Source organism: Protopterus annectens, chromosome 7.part0 (genome assembly GCF_019279795.1).
Source record: "Protopterus annectens isolate FY-2018-M chromosome 7.part0, PAN1.0, whole genome shotgun sequence".
Lineage (NCBI taxonomy): Eukaryota > Metazoa > Chordata > Ceratodontiformes > Protopteridae > Protopterus > Protopterus annectens.
In genome coordinates, this window is record NC_056739.1 from 1,341,689,497 (window position 1) to 1,341,713,779 (window position 24,283).

The 24,283-nt window shown below is 37.2% G+C and overlaps 1 long non-coding RNA gene across 3 annotated transcripts in view; it reads left to right on the forward strand.

The window, feature by feature from the left end:
* Window positions 1-24,283, forward strand: part of LOC122807045 — a 497,813-nt gene that overhangs the window by 337,383 nt on the left and 136,147 nt on the right. For 2 of the 3 annotated variants that reach the window (XR_006365580.1, XR_006365579.1), the window contains one exon: window positions 22,713-22,816. The exons of the other annotated variant lie outside the window; for it this stretch is intronic. This is a non-coding gene — a long non-coding RNA (uncharacterized LOC122807045). Of the gene's footprint in view, window positions 1-22,712; window positions 22,817-24,283 lie in introns of those variants that run through there. 3 annotated transcript variants of the gene reach the window in all.

Here is a 24,283-nt window from a genome sequence, read left to right on the forward strand (position 1 = left end):
GCTACAAAATCTTCTCTGTTGTTTAGCCCAGGGGGATAGAAGGCATTCAACTTAACCTGCCATGTATATTCCAACCATCCCAACTCCTCCTCAGCATTCAACTTGATCTCATAGTCAGCAATATTTCCCAAAACCAAAAATTTAAAATTGATTTTACAACCTCCTATTTTATAATGTTTACCTAAAGCATTAGCTTCATTGCTAGTTTCCACAGCTCTTTTGTGTTCATACTAGTACGGCCAACATAGAATGCATTGCAAGACTGACATACAATTAGATAAACAACAAACTTTGATTTGCATGTGTAAACCTTGTTAACATATATTTTTACATCATTAATAACAATTTCACTGACTCCTTCATAAATTAAATCACAGAAATTGCATGCCAAACATTTTTCCATCCTGCCTCTTGCTTTAGGTAAACATTATAAAATAGGGGGTTGTAAAATCAATTTTAAAGAAGTCTTGTGTATGAAAAGACGAAAGCGCTTACTGGATTTTTACCGAATTTCTGCATTAAAGCACAGTTTGGTTTATCACCGAGTTTATTATTTTTATTTTTATCAGATGTTCTTCATCCCACATTGCTGCAGTCCTAACATTTGGAGTCTCAGGGAGAGACTTTACTGTTACAAGATGTGTCCTCTCAGGAGGTAGGCCAGGCTGGGTGGGTGCCCTCCTTCTTTCTCAGGGGGTCTCTGCCTAAGAAATATGCTTAAAATGCAGAAGATTTGATTTGATACGAGGCCTAGGTGGAACCTGAGCTTGAGAGTTTTGAGCAGTGTTCGAGGCTTCTGAGTCTTCTTCAAGGAAGACTTACAGGAGTATCCTCCTTATTCTGATCTGATTGTAGATGATTCTACTCCTCTCTTCTCCCTCCTGAGGTTTTTTTTTTTTCAGAAACTTCCTCATCATTCCAGGGAGCATTTTTAAAAGGTCAGGATTTCTCTTCTCTGAGAAGAGGCTTAGTATCTTTTAAAGAGTCCTAGGGCAGACCCAAACTGTTTCTCAGGGGCCTAAAGGTGTTAAGGCTTCTGTTGTTTTAAAATCCTGTTCCCCTGATCACATGTTAAAATACCAAAATTATCTCCTTTCTCAATTGAAGTCTAAGGTGGATGCTCTGGCGGAAAGGTGAGTGTAAAGAGTTGTTGCAGGATTTGTACATGTCTGAACAACAGTCTGATGTGTTGTTTGGTTAAGCTGTGGAGCAGTTTTTAAAAAATGGAGGGACAAAAGGCTCTAGTCTATGACTGTTAAAGATTTTTTTTGGTTGAACAATTTTGGATTTATTTATCCTCAATCTATCCTCTGATATTTCTTACTGAGTTATTGGACAAAGGTTTGTCTTTCTCTTCCATTAAGATTCATTATTTGGTTTAATACATTTTAAAGTGATTTATTTTTGTTACATTTCAAGATGAGCCAAGCAGGTTCTAGCTTTCTGACGATTCCAACTGGATGTACTCTTCATGATGGCCCAAGTGGGTCGCTGATGTTAAATCAGGAAGGCTTGCTGAATGTTGAAGCAACAAGGCATGGACAGTTACCAAAAAGAACTAATGAGCTGTTGTCAAACTGTTTAGTCCCTCCAGGTGATGTTTTTTGACTCTAAGCAATGAAGGCACCAGTAACAGTTATTCTTTTGATGCTTATGAACTATTTAAAGATCTACAAAAAGATCTCATAAAGCTAAAGCGTCTACAGTGGGATGTTGCTTATTTTGATAACTGTTTGCATGTTAAGAGGGTTCCAAAGGGTCTCAGAATTACAAAAATGCTGAATGGGAATGATTTACCCAAAGACTTTATTGACAGATGGGTCGAATTAAACCAAAATGTGGGGCTACAATATTTTGAAATGCTGTCCGAGTTCAATAAACTAAAAATTGAACAATTGAATAATAAAATAAATTCTAGTTTCTTTTCTCTTAAAGATCAGTGGACTGCTGACAATTTTGTTGCCAAATTTAGTCTTATTCAAGACAAATTAGCAAAAGAAAACGACCTTTTGTCCAAATGGAAAATTAAAAAGTTTCAGTGCGACCTTAAAGAATATGAGGAAGGGAATGCTTATATTAGAGTAACAACAGGGCGCACTGAGATAGCAGCTGATGCAACACGCTTGAGAACCGAGAATGAGGCAGCATTGACTGCAAGTGGAGACGAGGAAGGGCCAAGACGCTCAGAACGTCTAGCGCAGCGTGGGCAACAAAATGAAGTGGTGATTTCCAATGCACAAGCTTGTCCTATGCCTTCACAAAATTTTCAGCAGGGACAGCAGGCACAGAAGGTGCAGGTTTATCAGAAAGGGCCGAATGGCCAAAGGACTTGGACAGAAGTAACATCATCTACCACAGGGAATTCAATCAGTCCAAGAAGAAGATGTGGAAGAAATGGAAGAAATAACTGTTTTTTCAAGTACTTTTGATCCTAGCAGTTACTTAATTGTAAATTTATCATCCAAACTTTTGGATGCCAAGACTTGTGACATTTTGAGTAGGGGTTGGAATTTTGTTCCATCTACTTGAGCGAACAAGTGTGATGTGCTGAATGAGCTGAGAGATTTTGTCAGGAAACTGAATTTCAAAGTTTTGTTTAAAATAGTAAAAACAATGTAAGTAGAGTTCAGTAGACCAAGTACTTTTAATCCTCCTTTGAGAAAGGAACTGGAAATGTTTCTTAGTATGACTGAGCTTGAAATTATTGAATTGTTGAACAACAAAAGTAATTTCAAATATCATAATATGTCTGCAAACGAGTGCAAGCTGTTTTTTGATTTAGTTAATGATGACAACATTCTTGTAAGCAAAGCAGATAAAGGAAATGCTTTGGCAGTACTAGATAGAGATTATTATGATATGAAAATGTATCACATGTTGGCTGATGATGAATTCTATGAAAAAGTTAGTTTTTCTGCTGTTAAAAAATCATATTGTTTTATTGATTCCTTAATTGAGGAATGGTTTTATACAGGAAGGATCCCCGAGGATACTAAGAAATATATTTCAAATGCAGCTCCTAAATTTAGTAGAATTTTTGGCTTGGCTAAAATACATAAAGATCTGGAAGACCCTATGTTCAGGCCTATAGTAGCAAGTGAAGGGACCAAAACTGAAGCCATTTCTATTTTTGTAGACAAACATTTACAAAAGGTAGCAGTCAGAGGTAGTGCTTATATTAAGGACACCTTTGATTTTATTGGACGCATCAAAAAAGTGAATGTTATTGAGTCAGACATCTTAGTCACTTTAGATGTGAAGTCTTTATATACAGTTATTCCCAATGAAGAAGGAATGGAAACAGTGAGATTAGAGCTTTTAAGTTCAGGTTTGTTTTCCAATAGTACTACTAGTTTACTTATGGAAATGTTAGATGTTATTTTGAGCTACAACTACTTCAAGTTTAAAGATGATTTTTTCCATCAAAAAAATGGAGTAGCAATGGGTGCAGCGATGGCACCCAGTTATGCCAACATTTTCATGAATGGTTGGGAGAAAAGACATATTTTGATTGATGCATTCAAAAACAATATACTTTGTTACAAATGCTTTATAGATGATTTGTTTATTGTTTGGAGAGGGGGGTTGGAGTCCCTTGAATCTTTCTTGCTGTATATAAACAGGGTTTGTACGTGTTTGAAATTTACTTCAGTTTTGAATGACAAAAGTATTTCATATTTGGATGTAGTAGTGTATAAAGAAAATGGCAAGTTAGCTACTAAAATTAATAAAAAGAATGTGCAAAACAATGCATATTTATACTTTTCAAGCATGCATCCCAGATATATGAAAGAAAATATTGTTAAGGGTCAACTGATGAGGACACATCAACTTACTTTAGATGATGCTGATTTTATCAAAGAGAGCAAAGCTATATGTAACAAGTTTGTAGCTAGAGGCTATTCAAATGAATTAGTGAGACGTAAACTTAGTGAAGTCAAAAGAACTAGAGAAAATTTAGAAATTTTTTCTAAGAAAAATATCAAGAATGACTTTGGAACTGCTATGCAAATATCGAATAGTGTAGATTCGGAAGCCATCAAACAGATTATCAGAACAAATTTGAAAATTTTGAAGAGCAGTGAAGAAGTACTAGAAGCAGTTGGTAATGATCCACGCTTTCTGTGCAAAAAGGGAAAGAGTTTTAAACATTTTTCCAAAGCAGTTCGAATCCCAGGTCTTTTAGTACAAGAGGCAGGATGGAAAAATGTTTGGCATGCAATTTCTGTGATTTAATTTGTGAAGGAGTCAGTGAAATTGTTATTAATGATGTAAAAATATATGTCAACAAGGTTTACACATGCAAATCAAAGTTTGTTGTTTATCTAATTGCATGTCAGTCTTGCAATGCATTCTATGTTGACCGTACTAGTAGGGACCTGTTCAAAAGAATGTATGAACACAAAAGAGCTGTGGAAACTGGCAATTAAACTAATGATTTAGGTAAACATTATAAAATAGGGGGTTGTAAAATCAATTTAAAATTTTTGGTTTTGGGAAATATTGCTGACTATGAGATCAAGTTGAATGCTAAGGAGGTGTTGGGATGGTTGGAATATACATGGCAGGTTAAGTTGAATGCCTGCTATCCCCCTGGGCTAAACAACAGAGAAGATTTTGTAGCCTATTTGAGAAAGAAAGGGTTAAGACATTAATTGGGAATGTCATATGATGATATATTTTAGTATTTAATGAATGAAGTGAGAGGTTTTAATTCAGTCTGAAGAAGTCTCGTGTATGAAAAGATGAAAGCACTTACTGGATTTTTACTGAATTTCTGCATTAAAGCACAGTTTGGTTTATCACCGAGTTTATTATTTTTTATTTTTATCAGTTATTTGGTTTAATATGTTTTAAAGTGATCTTCAAGAACATATTGAAGCAAATAGCCTTCTCAGTGATCATCATCACAGAATTAGATAAGAGGATGGCACCAACGCAGCTCATTTCTTTTGACTGATGCAGTCTGCCATGCATTGAAAAGAGCCTCACATGTGTACTTTTCTTTGACTTCTCCAAAGGATTTAACTATGTATATCATTTCTTATTCATCAAAGAACTTCTCTTTATGACCTAAATTCCAGTACTCTAAACTTCTTATCTAATTACCTGTATGAAAAACTCTTTAAAATCGTTTTCTTAACTTTTCCCAGCACCATCTGGTATTCTACAAGGCTCTGTTCTTGGACCATTGTTATTTGTTATTTACAATAATACCCTCATAATTTCCTGAAAGATATACAATATCATACTTTATGCTAATGAAATTGTCACCTGGGAAATTAGCACTTTATTTGCTACCATCTATAAAATGCTTAATTCTTCCTAGGCTGTATGTATACATAGAAATATAACATGCATTTAAAACACACACACACACACACACACACACACACACACACACACACACACACACACACACACACACACACACACACAAAACCATACTGATTGCTGTTGTCAATTTAATAAGCATGACCAAAAAATCTTGGTATGCTGTTATTTTAATCAGCTGTTTCAGCTTCATGCACTAATGCTTAGTTGTTTTCCCAATTACTTTATTCTAGGTTTGTAGTTTATTGTTAGCACCTTAACATATTTGTATAAATGGGACTGTCAGTGGCTTAATACTAATTCTGTGGTGATATTTTTCACCTTTGAATTTGGAAATTAGGGTTCAAGAGATTTTCTTGTGACCTGCATGTGTATTATATCAGTTTATTGTGCTGTTAGAAATGTACATTATTTTGGTCGAGTGAGCTGATGTTTTGCACTTCTGCTACTTTGTTGTTAATTCCTCAGTTTACTATCAGCCTGGGTGCCCAAGTCCCTCATGACTGATTGTGTGCTTAGGACCTTATTATCAATTATCACATTGATAATAAGGTCCTAAGCACGCAATCAGCCGTGAGGGACTTGGCCACCCGGGTTGATAGCAAACTGACTTTTGACCACCATATTGCCTTCGTTGTAAAGAAAACTTTCTACATGGCCCACCTCATTAGTAAGGGTATCTCATCCAGGGACAAGGTGGTCATAACATCCCTGTATTCTTTCCTTATAGGATCCATTAATGAGTATGATGCCCCTTTCGGCATGTACCTCACAAAGCACATGCAGCAGCTGGAGAGACCACAGATGTTCACCAGGAGAATCCGGGGCCTCAAACATCTACCTTACACAGATAGGCTAAATGCCCTGTCCCTCTACTCAGTCTCTTACAGACTCCTCAGAGGTGACCTCTGACTGGCATACAAAGCAATCTCAGACCCCACCTTGATGGGGCTGCTGCATATCCGCAAGTCAAGCTCCACTCGAGTAAACTGCACGAGCGACCTCAACCTGGTCTGTGACATCAATAGGACTTGTTGGCAGGACAGATTTGTGTCCCAGAGACTCCCCCTTTTGTGGAATAGACTCCCTCTCCACGTCAAGCAGAGTACTTCATTAACCCTTTATAAGTGCAACCTGGATAACTGGATGGCGACAGAAAATACACCCTTAGGATTTCACCTGTGTCCCTGCTGGACGGTGGCATAGGGTGTTGACTTGTTGGAACATGGGCTAAATTCTTGGCTAGGCTTGTAAGGGCCTCAGGGCCAATAGCCTTGTAACTTCCAGTGATCCTATGATTTAATATAATTACTGAGATTACCACTTGCATAAAATGGTGGCAGTAGCTACTTGGTTATATTTACATATGCTTCTCTAGGCTTCCTGACAAGACTTTGACTCATCTGTGATTGATTCAAAAAAGAACTAATCAGAAATGAGCAAACCCTCTGGAATGCAAACAGCATTCTGAAACAACAATAACAAAAAAGGTGAAAAAAATCATTTATGGGGGAGGGAGGAGTGCAACCTCCAAGGTTGCACCTTACATTGGTAAGTTGATCATCTCAGGAAAAGACTGATAGTTGCACTTAAGTGATGGATGATATGAATGTCAAATATTACTATTCCACAACCAAGACTGACTTCCACCTTTCTATTATATATGGTGCGCATTCCTTGAAATCAAACACTGTGTGTCTCAAGTAAGACCTGCCTTTAAAGAAGATGTATAAAATAAATAATTTGCAGTTAGATTAAAGTGGTTATTAAGGTGACAACAGCTAAATTCTACATCCTCATCCTGTTTACTGGCTTTAGTGTTGCCTTGCCAGTTGATCTTTTGCACTGAATATTACTTCACCAACCAAAAAATGGGGTGGGGGTTGCTATAATGGTTAAGGTGTCTGCCTCACAGACACAAAGTACAGGGTTTGCTTCTCCCCTTAAAAGGGAAATTGCCTAGGCTTCAAATGGCCTGAAAAGGCAGATAACCTAATACAAACTTATGAAAAAGTAATAAGTGGCAGTGTTGGTAATGGTAGTAACAGAGCAGTGAAGTATTAATCAGAGGTAAAATAAAAACATGGCAAACAGCGGCAATAAATACACTTTTATTCCTGGAATCTGTAGACAACAGCATATGCTTTAAAATGTTATAATGCAACATGCATACAACAGTGATAATGCTCGATTGAGCAAAAAAAAAAAATTAGTCAGTGTGAGCAGTAAGTAAAATGTGAGGTAGTAATATTTTTGTTTGTGATGGAGTGTGGACTGTTTTGTAAGTGAAACATTTTTTTTTCTGTGACAGTTTTACAAGTGAAACATTTTTTTTCTGTCACAAGTTAAATATATTACTGCAGAACAGGGTTCTAACTCTACTAGGAAGGTTGCTGTTTTAGGCACTCTTTGGACTGGGTCACATCTTTCAGGCCTTGCCTCCTCTACCTCCATTGGTTTAACCAGGCATACAAGATATAATTGCCATGGTATACAAGTTCATTTTAAAGGAGCATGCTACATTCTGACAAGTACCAGGGCATCAAATGTTCCAGCTTTAAATACTTCAAATTAAGAGGGAACCACTGAACTAGCAGAAAAAATATAAACTGCATCCAGTGCAATGTTGGCTTGTTATATTACCAGCTTTTCAGGTTCATCACTTGTAATCTATCCAGTCATTGTTAGTTAAGCATTATATGGCTCATGCAAATTCTGCCTCTTAAACCTTGTTTCTTTTCTGCATATAGTGTTCCCACAATTCCCATTTTTTTCTTATATAGTTTGCTTCTTCCCTTTTCTAAAGATCCCAATTCCAGTTCTTTTATCTCTGTTATTATATTCACTACTTCTACTAAAGTTGTTCTAAACTTTGATTTCCATTTTCTAGTAATTGCTTTTTTGGCAGCCACCATAATTAGACTCAGCAAGGCTTTACTTTGTCTGGGCAATTCCGATTCTATATCATAGCTGAAGAGCACAGGCAGTTCATCTTGCACATTAGTGGGCTTATGCCACGGGCATCAATCAGGATAGAATATCCTCCCTGTGATATAATAAAATTAGGGAAAAATAGCACTGGTTTATTTTTATTCTTGCAGTGTTTGCCTGTATTTGTTGTGATGACTACAAGAGTCAGCGGGTTTCTTGTTTTTGGGGACTTTTTGCTTGTTTTGTGGAAAGAAACTTAATAAGGAGCTAACTGCACACTACAAATGTTACTTCCACCAGCTGAAATCCTTTGTAGCACATCTGGGACTGAAAAAAATCCAGGGATGCAGATATTAAGCTGAGGTATCCTTTTGACATTTTAAACATGTTAGCAATTCTAATGACTGTAGGGAAAATTTATAACCTGGTTTTAATACATTGGATAAACAATATGGAGTAGCATCTTAATATTTTACTTAGAAGTCTGATAATCTGCAGCCACATAGAATACAATTTTATCATTACTGCATGCTAGTATTTTTCCAGATAAGAGGAAGGAAACACTGAGGTAAAAGCTGAGTGGAGCCTTCTTTTAATAACAACGGGTAATTTCCTCTGCTTTTATTGATGCTGTACTTAAGGATGAAAGTCCTAAAGAGAGATTAATTGCAAGCCAAGTGAATGCATATTTGTGTCCTATTAATTTTAAGCAATGTGGCACTTGGGAACATTGTATTAATGTAATAGCAATAATTACAATTACCAGCACCATCCAGAGAGGACTGGGTGAGGGGCAGTATTAAAAATCTCTCTGGGGGCATATGACTCCATCAGCAATGGAATCATGATAAATGTTTTCAGGAACACAATGCTTGATTCTGCCTCAGCAAACTGTCTGCTTTGCTGTTTGTGAGACTTAAGGCAACTGGGTAGCATGTGTGGGTGTAATTTATGTTAATGTCTGGTCTGAAAGAAAGCACTGTGGGATGTTATTTTAGGATTTCCAGTGCATTAGCATTACACAGATATTATTAAACAGTAATAGAAAGGGGTTAATCTTGTTTAGCACTGGGCAGAACAGTAATTTAAATACCAGCCATTCTAAGTATGTTAAGCTGTTTCCAAAAGCGAAATTGCCCTAAAAAATTTAAAATTATGTATGAGACTATGTTTTGCAGAAGAACTGTATGTATACCACTACCGCTTTTGAATATGGAACAGGATGCTGTTGGGAATTTTGTAGTATTCATATGCCATTATATATGACTGCAGAACTAGTGATGTTAAATACATTTAAGTAAGCAGATCAGGTATCTTTCCAGTATTAGTACACAAAACGCTTCTTGGACTTCAAGATTCCACTAGTGGCAGAGTTCAAGGAAATCAAAAAATAGAATTTCATGATGTCTGCAGCATTTATTACACTGCACTTTACAGTTTGTAGATTTTTGTGCTATGTTCAGTGCAATACATTAAAATGGTTATACTTTGTTGTGCTGTTCACGGTGTGCTGTTTTTGAGATGTACTTTCATGTGGAAACTACTGAATGTTACATTTGTTATTATCTCACTACACTGCATTTAAGTGTTACAGTGAGGTATAGAATCTCTGTTAACACTGTATTTCTTAAGATGATGACTGGTACATAAATCATATTGATTTTGATGTTCTGGGGTTCTTACCGAATCTCAGTCCGAGTCTGTGATACATGTCTGGCATGCTGTTGCCTAGTTAAAAATATGATAAGTTATTAGAAAATTCCTGATATGACTGTGATATGTCAAGAATATTAGAAACAAAAGACTTGAAAGCCATTTTGCTGGCCCTTTTAATAGAGTTTGAATAATAATTCAGTTAGATGAAAAATGTGCATTTTGAAAAATGTCTTTCCTTTATTAGAGGTGCTATGACTGTCAAAGATTTATTGTTAACCAGGGAAAGCACATATAGTGTAAATTATAATACTCTCAAACCATAAGGTCTGAAAAATGAAGAGAATTGGCAATTTCCTGTTTGATTGATTCAATTTAATTATTTGATTGTTTTATTGATGTTGTGTTTTAGTGGTCCTTTGACTGGAGCTTTATTTTAAGTACATATTTATTTGTACAATTTTATTTTCTCTGGCTCGAGTGCCAAAGCACTGTGGACATTTAAGAAAGTTTACTTTATGAAGTCTAAATTATCAAAAAACATATGTTATGCATTAAATAATAATACACTGTATTTTGCAGCAGGGTATTGCCAATACAACCTCAGATTACTGTCTTGAGTTTTGTTAAATTTCCTCATTTGCTATAATGTTATAGCATGACTCTCGGCCTAAACCCTTGAGGTGTGTTTCTTTGTGAATATCTAAGGAGCACAGAGATTGTAGAAAAGTTTTTTTTGTTTGTTTTTTTTGCAAATCGAGCTATCTGTGTTTTATGAGATTAGTTACACTGTATCTAAGCTTCTTCCCAATGTGAGCTGCCACCTGCCCCTGGGGTCTTTGTAAGTTTTTGTTTAGGTCTGGTTATGAACCTAACTTGTCTGCCTGATGCTAGGCTGGGTGGGCAGTGAGGAATAGCCTACTGGGATGTGTCAGATCACAGGCCCAGGGACAGTCACATTTCACAGGCCAGCCCACAAGCCCAACTCAGCAATCACTGCTAGCCCTGGACCCCACCTGGGCTATGAGTGATCCTTCCACCATCAATGGTACCCTACCCACCTCCCAGTATGGAATTTCCCATTCTCCCCTGCCTATGCCATCAAGCTCTGACTGAATTTGTGTCATCTGGGTCACAGTCAGGGCTTTATCCCTCAATGCCACCCGGAAGGCATATGTACGAAAATTCTTAATACATTTTGGACTGTTATATTTGACTTGCCTGACATGTACTTTATGGCTGTAGGATATTTAGGTCATGGTTCTTTTCTCAAAATTCATTGGATTTAGTGAGATTGCAATTTTTGGGAAAATGAAACTCACTGTATTCTAGTTTGCATTTGATGAACTCAAATTTTTACTTGTTCACTTTAGTTGAGTTTAGTCTTTAAAACACTTTCCTCTGACTAATGTGATACTTTCTGTGCCATTAACAAATGCTGTGATAGCATTACTGACGTTTCTGAAAATTTCTGTGCTCTTTGCCACTTTTTAATCTAAAGCATAAAAATTGGCAGGAACACCACAACTTCACAGAGTAAAACTATTTATTTTTAAAACTGGACCAGATAAGCGCTTTCACGTTGTAAAACCAGTGCTTCTTCAGATCATAAAAACAGAAAATCACAGCTCAGTTTAAAAACAGTTAGATTTTCCAATCAGCTATGTTAATTCATCACATCATTAAACTAATTTCCTCCCTTTCAATACAGGTTTTAAAGACACACAAGCATTAATACCAGGATGTTTATCAGCTGTAGCCTCAAGATCCATTTTACTTCTACTGTTTCAGTATAATTAGTGAGATCCCCCCCCCCAGTGACCCACATGCACTATTTGTAGTACTCTAAAAACAAACTCATGTCCAGTATTTTCTTTAATATGTTTAGCTAGTGCATTGTTCATATTGCAAGTCCTAATCTCATAAGAATGACTAAACATTCTATCTTTTAATCTCTTATTAGTCTTACTAACATAGAATCCTGTACAGGACTTGCATGTGGCTAAATAAATCACATTTTCTGTATTACAATCTGGATAGAATCTGGGACTAAAAATATATTTCATCTGTGGATGTTTAAACACTTGTTCATGTGAAATATATGTACAGGCTCTGCAATGCCTGCAACTGTATGTACCAAGTCTGGCAGATAGCAAGTTACTTGACCTAGTAATATAATTCCCTGTGCACAGTAGTCTTTCCAAGTTTAAACAATTTTTATACATAAAAGAGGGATTGTTCCCAACTATTTCAGCTGTCTTGTTGTCACTTGTGAGTATTCCCCAGTTTTTTCGTATAAGATTACATAAGAGCCTACATCATTTGTGTAGTTCAAACCAAATCTGTGTTTACTGTCAACGCTCCTATCCTTATGTGCACTAGAAGCATGCCTACAGAAATATGGGGAAGCAGTGTTTTTTGTCATTGACCACCCTCTCCTTATGCTGTCTCAGGAGGTCCTTCTTATAGCCCCTTTTCAAAAAATGTTGACTCAATGCATCAATGTTTTCATGAAATGCTCCCTCCACCTCACTTTAACTTCAAACAAATTACCCTATCAGCCCATCCAAACAAGTTGATCAATCATATTAACTAATCTAGGTTTTATTGCCTAATTAATATATCCTAAACCCTAGGTAATAAAGTAACATTTACCTACTACCACAACTTAAAGTATGTCTCATGCCTCATGGATGGATGCATTCTGCTATGTCTGTAATCAGCTTGTATGTTCTGAACTGAAATTATTGTACTGTCTATTTTTTCTTTCTGTATTCACTGTTACTTACTGCTATCTACCTATAAATTTGTAAATTGTTATGTGTCTGGAGCTTTTCTCCCCAGGACTCCGCTGAAAATGGATATGTATCCAGTCGGACCATCCCGGTCAACAAATGTAAAATAAAATAAAATAAATAAAAATAAATAAATTGTATCCATAGCCTAGAGGCTCTCATGTATTGGCCCCTTACTACATTAGGATATATATGCCTGGGGTGCATACTATCAAAGGACAAGTAACTATTTTTCCAACATCCCTTTCGGAATAAATTGGTATCTATCTGACCTATTTGGTTAACCAATAATCGTCCATCCAAAAAATCTATCTCTTTCTGTGACATGGACATAATAAACCTCAAAAGTTCAGTGGTATTGTGTAGTGAAGAAAACCATATAATTCTTCTTGACCCCCTCCTCACAAGATAAAAACGTTCACAAAATGATGGTAAAATCTAATGTGTGGTCTGTATAAATTGTTATTGTCAAGCACAAATTGTTCCTCCCATGAGTTCATTACTGCATTTGCATATGAATTTGCACAGGGGTGCCCATGGCCACCCCCCATTTTTGTGCATATAAGCAGCTACCATACAAAAAACATTATTGTTTAAAACTCAAACCAACAAGCAGCAAACTACATCAACCTGACTGTTGTCAAAATTCTCTCTGTGTGTCAACAGTTCTCTAATGGTATCAAGGCCATGCTCATTTGGGATGCATGTAAATAAATTCACTACATCAAGGGGTCACAAGAAAAAACCCTGTTATATCACCACAACTTTCCAAAAATATGAAGAGGTCAGTTAAAAATTACTCAGTGTCCCTGAGTACAACAGAGACCGAAGCCAACATTGTCTTAAGCTTACTTTCCACATATAAAGAACATGTTTGTGTGACCCATCCTTCCCCTGACACAATCAAACATAGGGGTAGTTTAGTCAAAGATTTATGAACCTTAGGAAGGCCCTTTATCAATGGTATCTTAGGTTCAGTCACATACAAAAACTCTAACACGTCACGGCCAATGGAAGTTTCCATAAATAGTTCATATAAGGCACTATGTACATAATCAATAATAGATCTTACCCTCTCCATGCTGATCTGTATATATGTTTATCCTCATTCAGCATGATAAGCATACTCATATTATAATCTTTATGATTCATGACTACTATAGACCCTGCTTTATCAGAGGGTCTGATGCTTATAGCTTGATTATTCTTTAAATCATTTAGGGCTTGGTGCTGTGATGCTATTAAATTATAATAGCCCTGTAAACTGAGCTGTGATTTTGTGTTTTTATGATCTGAAGAAGCATTGGTTTTACAACATGAAAGTGCTTATCTGGTCCATTTTTACAAATAAATATTTTTACTGTGTGAAGCTGTGGTGTTCCTGACAATTTTTTATGCTTTGGATTTTTGGTGTTTATTTGGCAGTTACCTTTATGGGACTTGGTTCTTGTGTTTGTCTTGGTTCTTTGCCACTTTTTAATATGTACTTTGGAATATTCCAGCTGCAGTCTTTACAAAACACACACACACACACACACACACACACACACACACACACACACACACACACACACACACACACACACACACACACGTACGCATGCACGCACACACACGCGCACACACACACACACACGCACACACGCACGCACACACACACACACACACACACACACACACACACACACACACACACACACACACAACAGTAAATAGTATCAGGCTTAGTATTTTCTTGGAGCTATATTTCTCTTGCTTAAGACATAATCGTCATGTTTTTCTAATGAATGTTAAAGTCTTAATGAAGTCTCATAAATATTCTACCTCTACACATTATCAAGGCAAAAATAATAGTCCTTGTAAACCAGATCACCTACTTGAAATTGGGTCCAGTCCTCCACAATACTTTAAATAAGAAACATTAATTATGGTTCAGATTCCCCTGTTTCTGCATTACAGCTGCAAAATCCTAAGCATATTCTTTCTGCATTGGTACTTTCTACTGGAATGTATTCCACCATCTCTTCATCACTTTCCATCGCACCACTCTTTTGTAGTTAGGTGCTTCTTTATGCTTTTGTGAAACTCCACTCTTTTCATCCCTGAAGAATTTACAGTCCATGCATCACTTAACTCTAGTGATCTTTCTTCCGGCCTAATTCCAGTAAAAAACACTTTATTAGGATTTCATTTCCCTGGTCTTTCTTGAGCTACACCAGCATTTGGATTTTGCCCAGCATCTTTAAAGCTTCATTTTCTTTGTGTTTTAGTGAAGTATATGATGTCTCCTCTCTCTCAGCGCTGCAGTTTACTGATAAATTAGTTGTAGCATTTTGTACTGGAGATGAAACTTTTCTGACTCAGTTGTCATATGGACACCTTTTTTTGCAGTTCAAAATATTGATTGTTATTCTTTCAGTGTGTACCAAATGCATATTTTGGGGATTTATTGAGAGATTATTTATGACTACTGATTTGACTACATTTTAGATCTTTAAATTCCATCTCTTACAAACTTCCAAGACAAAGTGTTTGATATTTTACTTTTAGTACAGTCCCTTCAAAAACTATGAGCGTTTCTTGCTGTTCTGGCTAAAGTACCCCCTGGTGATTATTACCACTGAATGGATCTGCAACGAAAAGGGCATATTCCCAGGGAGCTATACATGGCTTTACCCTCTATACCACCTTACTCATATGTGCTAACCTTAAGTCCTACCCTTAGCTGTCCCTAACCCCAAACCTACACCTTACTTTACCAAAACCCCTTTCCCTAACAGTATCACTATACAAGTCTCACACACACACACACACACACACACACACACACACACACACACACACACACACACACACACACACACACACACACACACACTCATGCACAGACACACACACACACACACACACACACACACACACACACACACACACACACACACACACACTTCACATACTGCAACAACTGCACAAAACAGTAATGTTATCTTCTAATCTAGCCTTTCTCTATTCCTAACCAAGAGACACTTGTACATGACACTCACATGCTTTTAACAAGTACTAACACATACAAAACACTGAATCTGTCCCCTTTTCTAGCCCTAACTCCAAACCTAATCCACAAACACTTGCACTGTTATACTCTTACACCTAATGTCTAACCATTTCTTATATCTGAAAGCTTTAGTACCTTCACACAACCATAGTGCGCACAGTGTTCTTAACTTTGACATTTCTAGCATGCAAACATGAGTGCCTTCAGTGAAAAAAATGCAGCAGTAAACTTTTAATTAAAACATATTCAATAGAGTTTATTCCAACCATATTATAAACATAGATATATGTGCATGTGTATGTGTGTTTACATATGCATCGTAGCATAGTGGTGGCTGATTTCTTTAAAGGTGACAGCTTAGCATAGCGGGAGGATGGTCCCTTTATGTATACTAATCCAGAAACTTAATTTTGTAGCCCTGTGTTTGATTCCCTCATGTGCCCCCTTCCATAATATCTGGCTAATGAACAAATCATATATTCAGACTATTATTTCTTGGTCATCTCTGAAATTTGGTGATTTTGCTTACAGGATCTTTTCAAACAACTGAATACAATACAATAAACAACATGCATGTTTATTATCCAGCATAGATGGGATTGACTAGAGTTGACCACTCTGAACTGTTCTTATAGAAGGAAAACTAAAATACTGTAGATGTTCTCTGGACCTGAGCCTTAATGCTCACAGGATTTCTTTAGTTAAGGTAATTTAGATAAGAAATAGAAAGATAAATCCTCTTCCTTAGACATTAATATTGCAATTTAAGCCAGTGTGCAGCACACATCAAATGCCAGATACAGCTTCAGCAAGCAGGACCTGAACTCGCTTATTACAAGCAGTACAGGGTCACTGTCATTTCTTGCATTATACTACCTTGAGAGAAAATTCTTCAATTTACAGTAACATATGTCTTTTAATTTCCATTGCATTCCTCTGTTTTATTCATTTCTTTCCTTAGTAAAGTCGAACTGTATGCTAATATTTAGATATGATCTTTCTTGCATTATTATGAGTAAATTAGCTACCCTACTTGCTTGCTTTTCTTAAGGCACTTGAAGTCTTATGTTTCCTGCTTGAGGTCTTGCTTTGAGACACTCCCTGCATCATTTATAGGAAACATCTGCTTTAGCGCCATTCCTAAGTATTAGTCAGAAGCACTGAACTAGGCTACATTCTGATGTGTTATGATACTATGAAACACGCGGCCATGTCTGGTTTTGGTTTTGATTTGGCTTTTGGTAATATTTAAAAGCAATGGGTGTTACTTTTCATACAAATTACGTCATCCCTTGGATGCCTTGTAGTGGTGATGAATACAGGTATTTTTTTTAAACTTTTTTCAAATATAAGTATACTTGAGCATTGGGATGGCAAAGAATTTGAGTGAAGAGTTTTCTGTACATTAGCTACTGGTTATGCAACTAATGTATGTTCAGGGTGTCTTGAATTCTGGAAGAGATGTAATCAAATTTTAAGAATATATTTTTCAGTTAATACTTTTACAGCACATAGCCTCTTCTTAAACATCTGAAAAAAAAAAAAGAATCATAATCAAATTAGTAGTTACTTTATACTTCATTCTTTTCATCGGTTCATAGATGTATACTAGGCTAACGATCACTAGGACCCTTATAAGCCTACCCTTGCAACCCAAATGTGACCCACAAAGTTGATTTATATAGGGAATGATTTACTGACTGCATAGGTCTATCATAGACATAGGCACCAGACCAGGATTGAATTTCAGATTACCCATCCATTGGTCCAAGTTGTGCTTAAATAGGTATTGGGAAGAACTCTGTTTTACATGGATGAGGAGCTTGTTCCAGAGAATGGGAGTTCTCTGAGCAACATATCTGTCTCTCCAACATGCTGTATTAATGTCACAAGCAAAATTTAGGTCTTTGTATTTCTGATGCTGTTTGTTTTGTGGATGTGCAGAAGGTTCATCAAAACAGGGTTCAGAGATACCTTATATGCCAAGCAAAGATCATCTCTCAGATGTCTGTTTAATGCCGAGTAAATAGACAAGTCTTTGAGGTGATCAGTGTAGGAAATTGTGTTCACTGCCTTTATTCTTTTTGTAAGAAACCTTTGCAGATTTTCCATTTGCTGCATGTGTCTGGTTAGGTACATACCGAAGGGGGCATTATACTCTTTGATGGGCCTGATGAGGGCCAAGTACAGTGGTATGATGACCTGTCTGGACCTAGCTGCCATGCACATGTTGGTCGAAGGTTAGGTCACTATCTACATGAGTATCAAGATCCATGACTAAGAATCAACTTTTAAGAGTGTTTTATTGATGATGTAGTTACCCAGGGTAGCAGACATCCCCAAAGGTACTGTAATGCATTTCTTGTTATTGACTTTTAAGCCATGGCTTTGGCACAGTTTATCTGTGTTAGAGCTTCCTGAAGGTTGTCTTTGGGGGATTCGGTGACTGCTCCCATTTTGCAATCATCTGTGAACATGGTTAGCCAGAAACCTTTGACACTGGCTTTGACATCCAAGAAGTAGATGCCAAAGAGTAGTGGGCCTAGCAGAGAGCCCTGGGGGACTCCACTGGTGACCAGCCTCTTTGTGGAGGTGACCCCACTGATTCTAACCTCTTGGGTCCTCTCAGTGAGACAGTTAGCTATCCAGCTTGTTATAAAAGGGTTTATACCTAGATCTGTTAGTTTGTTGACAATGCCTGATTGAGGTATTGTATCAAATAATGTAGCTAGATCTAGGTAGGTAGCATGCACTATTTTCCCCTCTTCCATTGCCTTAGTGACCTTTTCAAAGACGTCTGTGAGATTCAATAAGCTTGACCCTCCCATGAGAAAGCTAAACTGGGATGAATCCTTGTGCCTGGAGGTGTCCTATCTCCTTGAATCCTTGTGCCTGGAGGTGTCCTATCTCCTTGAATCCTTGTGCCTGGAGGTGTCCTATCTCCTTGAATCCTTGTGCCTGGAGGTGTCCTATCTCCTTGAATCCTTGTGCCTGGAGGTGTCCTATCTCCTTGAATTCTTGTGCCTGGAGGTGTCCTATCTCCTTGTTGATAATTTACATGATAATTATTTTCATGGCTTTGCAAATAAGGTTAGTCAGACTAATGGCTCTGTAGTTTCCAGGATCTATTGGAGGTCCTCCCTTATGAAGAGGGATGACCATTTCAGTCCTAGGTTCCTGTGGTACAAAGCCTGTTTTAAGACTATAGTTAAATAATGACTCCATTGGCCCTGATAAATAGTATTTTAGACTGTTCAGGAGGCATCCTTGGATGTTACTGGGGCCCATTGAGACCATGTTCTTGGTTTTAGTGTAGCTAGTACAGGCTCTCTAGTTATAGGTGGAAGGGGTATGTTTGAGCGTATTTGTTTTGGGGTGGTGGTTGGGGGTTGGGGGGGTAAAGTTGGAACTGAACCTGTCTGCTAACAGGTTTGCTATATCACCAGGCTCAGTGAATGTGGCACCATTAACTACCAGTACAGCACATTGCTGTATGCTCCCCTTGAGGTTTCTGACATTTATGTAGAAGGCCTTATGGTTATGTTTATCCTGGGAGGATATCTTATCCTCAAAGCTGACTTTTCTTGCTTTAATTAGCCCTCTTAGTTGCCTATTTAGTTTTCTGAGGGAGTTTTTGTCTTTATGGGAATTACCCTTCCTGATTTTTGCCATATTTCTTCCCTTTTGTTATATATCTTATTTATTTCTGGGGCTAGTTCTGGGCTTACTTCTGGTAGGTAAGCAGCCTCCATGCAGTCATTGATATAGTTCTACAGAGATTCTGAGAGCAATTCAGCTAGGCTACTGTATTTGGGTTTGGAGGTGCAATGAATTTTGACAGTCACTTAATAAAAGGTTATTTTAGCTTTCTTTACTGTTAGGCACACTGTGCACTTATCACGGCTATCTATAAGTATAGCCTAGAAGAAAATCATTCAACATAGTCTACAAATGATCAAACCATTGATAAAACAATTCAACTACAAACCACATCTCCAGGTATGCGTAGTGTGGTATGGAGCAGGAGGAATAGTTTGAAAGGTAAAAGCTAAATGAAAGCAACATCTGACATTGAGCAAAACTAGATAAGTACCAGTATCAGATACAATTCATAACAGTATGCTTTAATTTAAGGTTGAGTGACAGTGTACCAGTTAAGCAATACCAATATATAAGGAATATGGTTTACTATCACATGTGCGACATTACCTATACCAAATCTTGTAATGCTGACTCCACAACAGAGAAACATACAATGCAGAAAACATAGTGTGTTGAACTCCTAGACATGCCTCTCCCCCTTCAGGACTCATGTTTTTGGGTCCTTAACAGTAGGCACTTTTGAGATTCAGTGTTTTCTGATATTGTGGGTTTTCAGCATTTTGTGTTTCACTGTTGTGGAGTTGATGTTTGGTACAGGTAACGTAGCACATGTGATTGTAAACCAAACAATATAGTCAGATAATTTAGTCATGAATTTTCACTTATGGAGTGAATATTGCACTATACATTACCAAGGCTTAATGCAGCCATTTTATTGATGCGCTCTGGTAAAACTGTGTTATCACTGGAATAAAGAACAATTTACACGTGTTTGATAGTCATTGAATCTTCTGTTGCTTTAACTTCTTTCTAGGGAAATGAGCTCTTGCCCTGACCAAGGAATAAATGGTCACAGGGATTTCACCTTGGCTGGGGAAAGAATAGGGCAGGCTCTTGCACTTGGGGGGAATGAATGGGTGTATAGGGGAGACTGGTGAGGGAGGGGGTTGGGCTAGAATATAGTGGTGAAGGAAAAAATCAAAGGGAGTTGATGAAAAAGTCTTCTGACACTGTTTCTTGAGGCATTCAGAGAAACCATTTGTTTAGCATGCTACCTATTTATATTAATGGAGGGAGAAAACAGAAAGAAATTGAAAGGCAATATGATATCATATCACAGGTTAGAAATACACACTGTTAGGACATGACCTTCTACTGGAAAACAAATTCATGCCACTCAGTTGCAATCATGTTATTTTTGGGTAGTATTAATTAGAAAGTCATATTCACCACTAAGAATGATGCAGAACCTTAGCGCTGCATAGAAGATCAAGATAGAAACGCATTTTCTCAGTTTCTGAACATATACTGGTCCTTTATCCCTACCACAATGGGACACAATAGAACAACCTCCTCCCAAAAAAAAAGAAATTTTGAAAGAAGCAAATAAAATATTTTAGCTGTAATACATGGTTCAGCCATAGGTCATGCATAAATTTACTCGTGTGAATGCAGGGAAATGGTAGAGTCCTGAAGAAACCCCTAATGGCAGCCTAGATGATGGCCTGTAGGGAAAGATGGTCACCCATGGGGAATGAAGAGGCTGACAGGTTGCAGACTGATGGTCAGCAGGTAATGTATAGAAAAAGATGCACAAAAATGCCCCTCAGAACTGCCTGCTGGGGTATAGAGAGATAGAAGCTTTTGTTTATGAAGGCAGATATCACAGCCAGTGGCGTCTGTGTAAATCTTGCAGGGCATGGGGAATATGACCAATATAAGAAGCACCAATCAGCACCTGGTTATGAAATTCTGTGAATGATAAAAGTGGTTACTATCAGTGAGGCTAAGACATGGCACACTGCAATAATCCACACGAGAAAACCCCTCCAGGTGATCTGAAATGTTGGGCTGTACAATATGTAAATGACCTGGATAAGGTCAGCTAGACAATTTCAAGCTGTCTGGTTATCATAGTTTGACTATAAAGTGCATCTGCTCTTTTTGGGACTGCAGAGATGCAACTCAGATGGATTGATATAGGCAACAATCTGATGAAGTTTTGTAAATTTCTGTATGTTAAATAAACTAACTCAAGGAATTTTTCTTCCAGTACAAGTTGTCAAAAGAAAGTTTCTTTTCAAGGCTGTCTAATATTGATACATTGAGACTCAGGATGAAAAAGCTAGGTGCATTGAATTGTTAGCCCCTACAAAGATTAGGCTGTGTCCTTCTTAGAGGGCTAGGAATATCACTTTTGCCATTAGCGAAACTCCTAACCAAAATCTCCTTTACAAAGTCACCTTTGCTTGTGCTGCAAAGAATAGTTTAATTAGTATGGAGATCATTGGTTATAGGAAGATATGCAGATAACATCCAAACTTCATTATAACTATAGCTTTTTACATGTCAGTACCACTGACACAGATATTTAATCGTCTTTTAACCTCTAAAATTGTACCATTCCATTGGCAGAAAACAGTTATCATTCTATACACAAAGAAACACCCCCCCCTCCAGCTGTGCTAATTTCTACTTCATTTTGAATCTAAGCCACTTGTAAAGCTTATGGAAAAATAGTGTATGCATAACTCCTTAAATATGCCAGCAAATATGGGTAATTTGCCAAATGACTTCAGGAAGATAGCAGCACACTGGCTGCTCTCTGCAAGTTTATTTGATATTTGTTTTTCTAATACATGAACTCACCAGTGCCAGGAAATGACAACTACTAACTTTGTTGATCTTAGGATTCTGTTCTTGTAGATCTTCCAGTACTTTTGATCAAACTAGATAAATGGTTTTAGAGGAAGTCTCACAGTATTGGTGTAATTAATACTTTGTGGGAATTACCCTTATGGTGATGGTGGTAGGAGGTTCCTTCTATGAACTCACAAACTGTTTTATCCATGCTCCCCAGGGCTCAGTGTCAGGACTGTTACTTTTTGAAATAATCAGTAATCATATTTTAGATGTGTTTGGCCTTTATGTGGATTCTTGGCTATTCAAGAAGATGGGAAAGCATTTCTGAATGATTTTACTGATGTCTGGAAGTAGTGTGACACTAAAATGCCAATTGTCAGCTCAACAAAGCCAAGGTTATGCTATTTTTCTTCTTGTAATGGTGTCTATGATCCAGTCAGTTGCATAATTAAGTTTGTCTTTCTCTTTCTCTTTAATAGGTATGATTATTTGCTCACTTTTGTTCAGCTATCATATGGAAAACACCACACAGAAATTACTTGGTCATTTGAAACTTGGATACATGCTATTCAGCCTTCCTGTGCCTAAAGTAAGGAACATTGCACTTCTCAAATTAGAACATGCTCTGTATATCATGGCCCCAAGTTTAACACATGATACAGATTTACTAACTAATACTTTAAAAAATATGCCATTCTCAACCATTTAGAGCAAGAAATCTGGACAAAGCCATAAATAATGAGGGGACAAAGGCTCACAAATAGAGACAACTTTTAAATATTGCTCTTACAAACTTAGAAAGTAGATAGAATAACTTGTTTTGCATTAGCATGAATTTTCTGAAGGGCATGAAGTCTGAAACTTGAATGTCTGTCATTATTTTTTGACTTAAATATTAAATGATTTGCCAGTGATTTGCTTGAAAATCACAATTGTATGAAAAATGGACCAAAAATAGGAGGAAAAATATGAACATTCTGCAAAAATCTGTACAGTTGAGAGGTATGATGCCATTTTATTTATTTTTTTTTTATTCTAAAAAAATGATACTAGATAACATACATACATGCATACATACATTATAATACAAATACAAATATTTGAAGCACAGGCCTTAATGCCCTACTAGCCTGCCAATATGCTAGAATAGTTGCTCCCATAATAAGTGTCCAGGCTGTTCCTAAAAATAGCAAAGCTAGTTGTTTGTCTTTTTGGCTTTTCCTGGTTAAGGGTCGCTGCAGCGGAACTCCAGTCCGCTAATGATTGGCAGTAGATTTCTATGGTGCCGAGTTGCCAGCCCGATGCCCAACCTTCAGCGAAGGTATGCCCATTCACGCATGTCTTTCGGAGGCCACTCGACCGTGGGGAGGACATGCAGACTCCACACAGAAGGCACTCCAGCTGAGAATCAAACAGGAGAACCTCTTGCTGTGAGGCAACAACGCTATCGCTGTACCACCGCGGCTATCCTAAAAATATCAAAACTGGTACTTGCGTTAATGTAATTTGGTAGTCTGTTCCATACATCAGCTACTCTCTCAGAGAACCAATTAGTACATTTCTCATTCCTATAGAATCTTCTACATATGTTGTCTGATGATCCTTTACTACTTTTTGATAACCCCAATCATTCCCAGAGGTAGTTGTCTCTCAGTGTCCTATATACATGAATAAGATTTCCTCTTAAATATCTATATGAGACATTGTATAAGTTTAGATAATTTTAGTCTTTCATAAAAACTTAAATGTTCACATCTATGGATGTCTTTAGTATATTTCCACTGTACTCTTTCCAGTTTACTCATGCTTGTTTTCTTATAAGGCTTCCATATTGTTATTCCATACTCAAGTTTGGATCTAATGTAACTAACAAACAATGACTTTTGATTTCCTGGACTTTATAAATCTTTTTATGCAACCTATAGTTCCATAGCTTTCATTAACCAATTGGTTGATATGATTAGAAAAACTCAAAGGTGGATCTCCACATGCACCCAGGTCCTTAAATGAATCTACAGTTTCAATAAGTGTGTGCTGTATTAAATTTTCA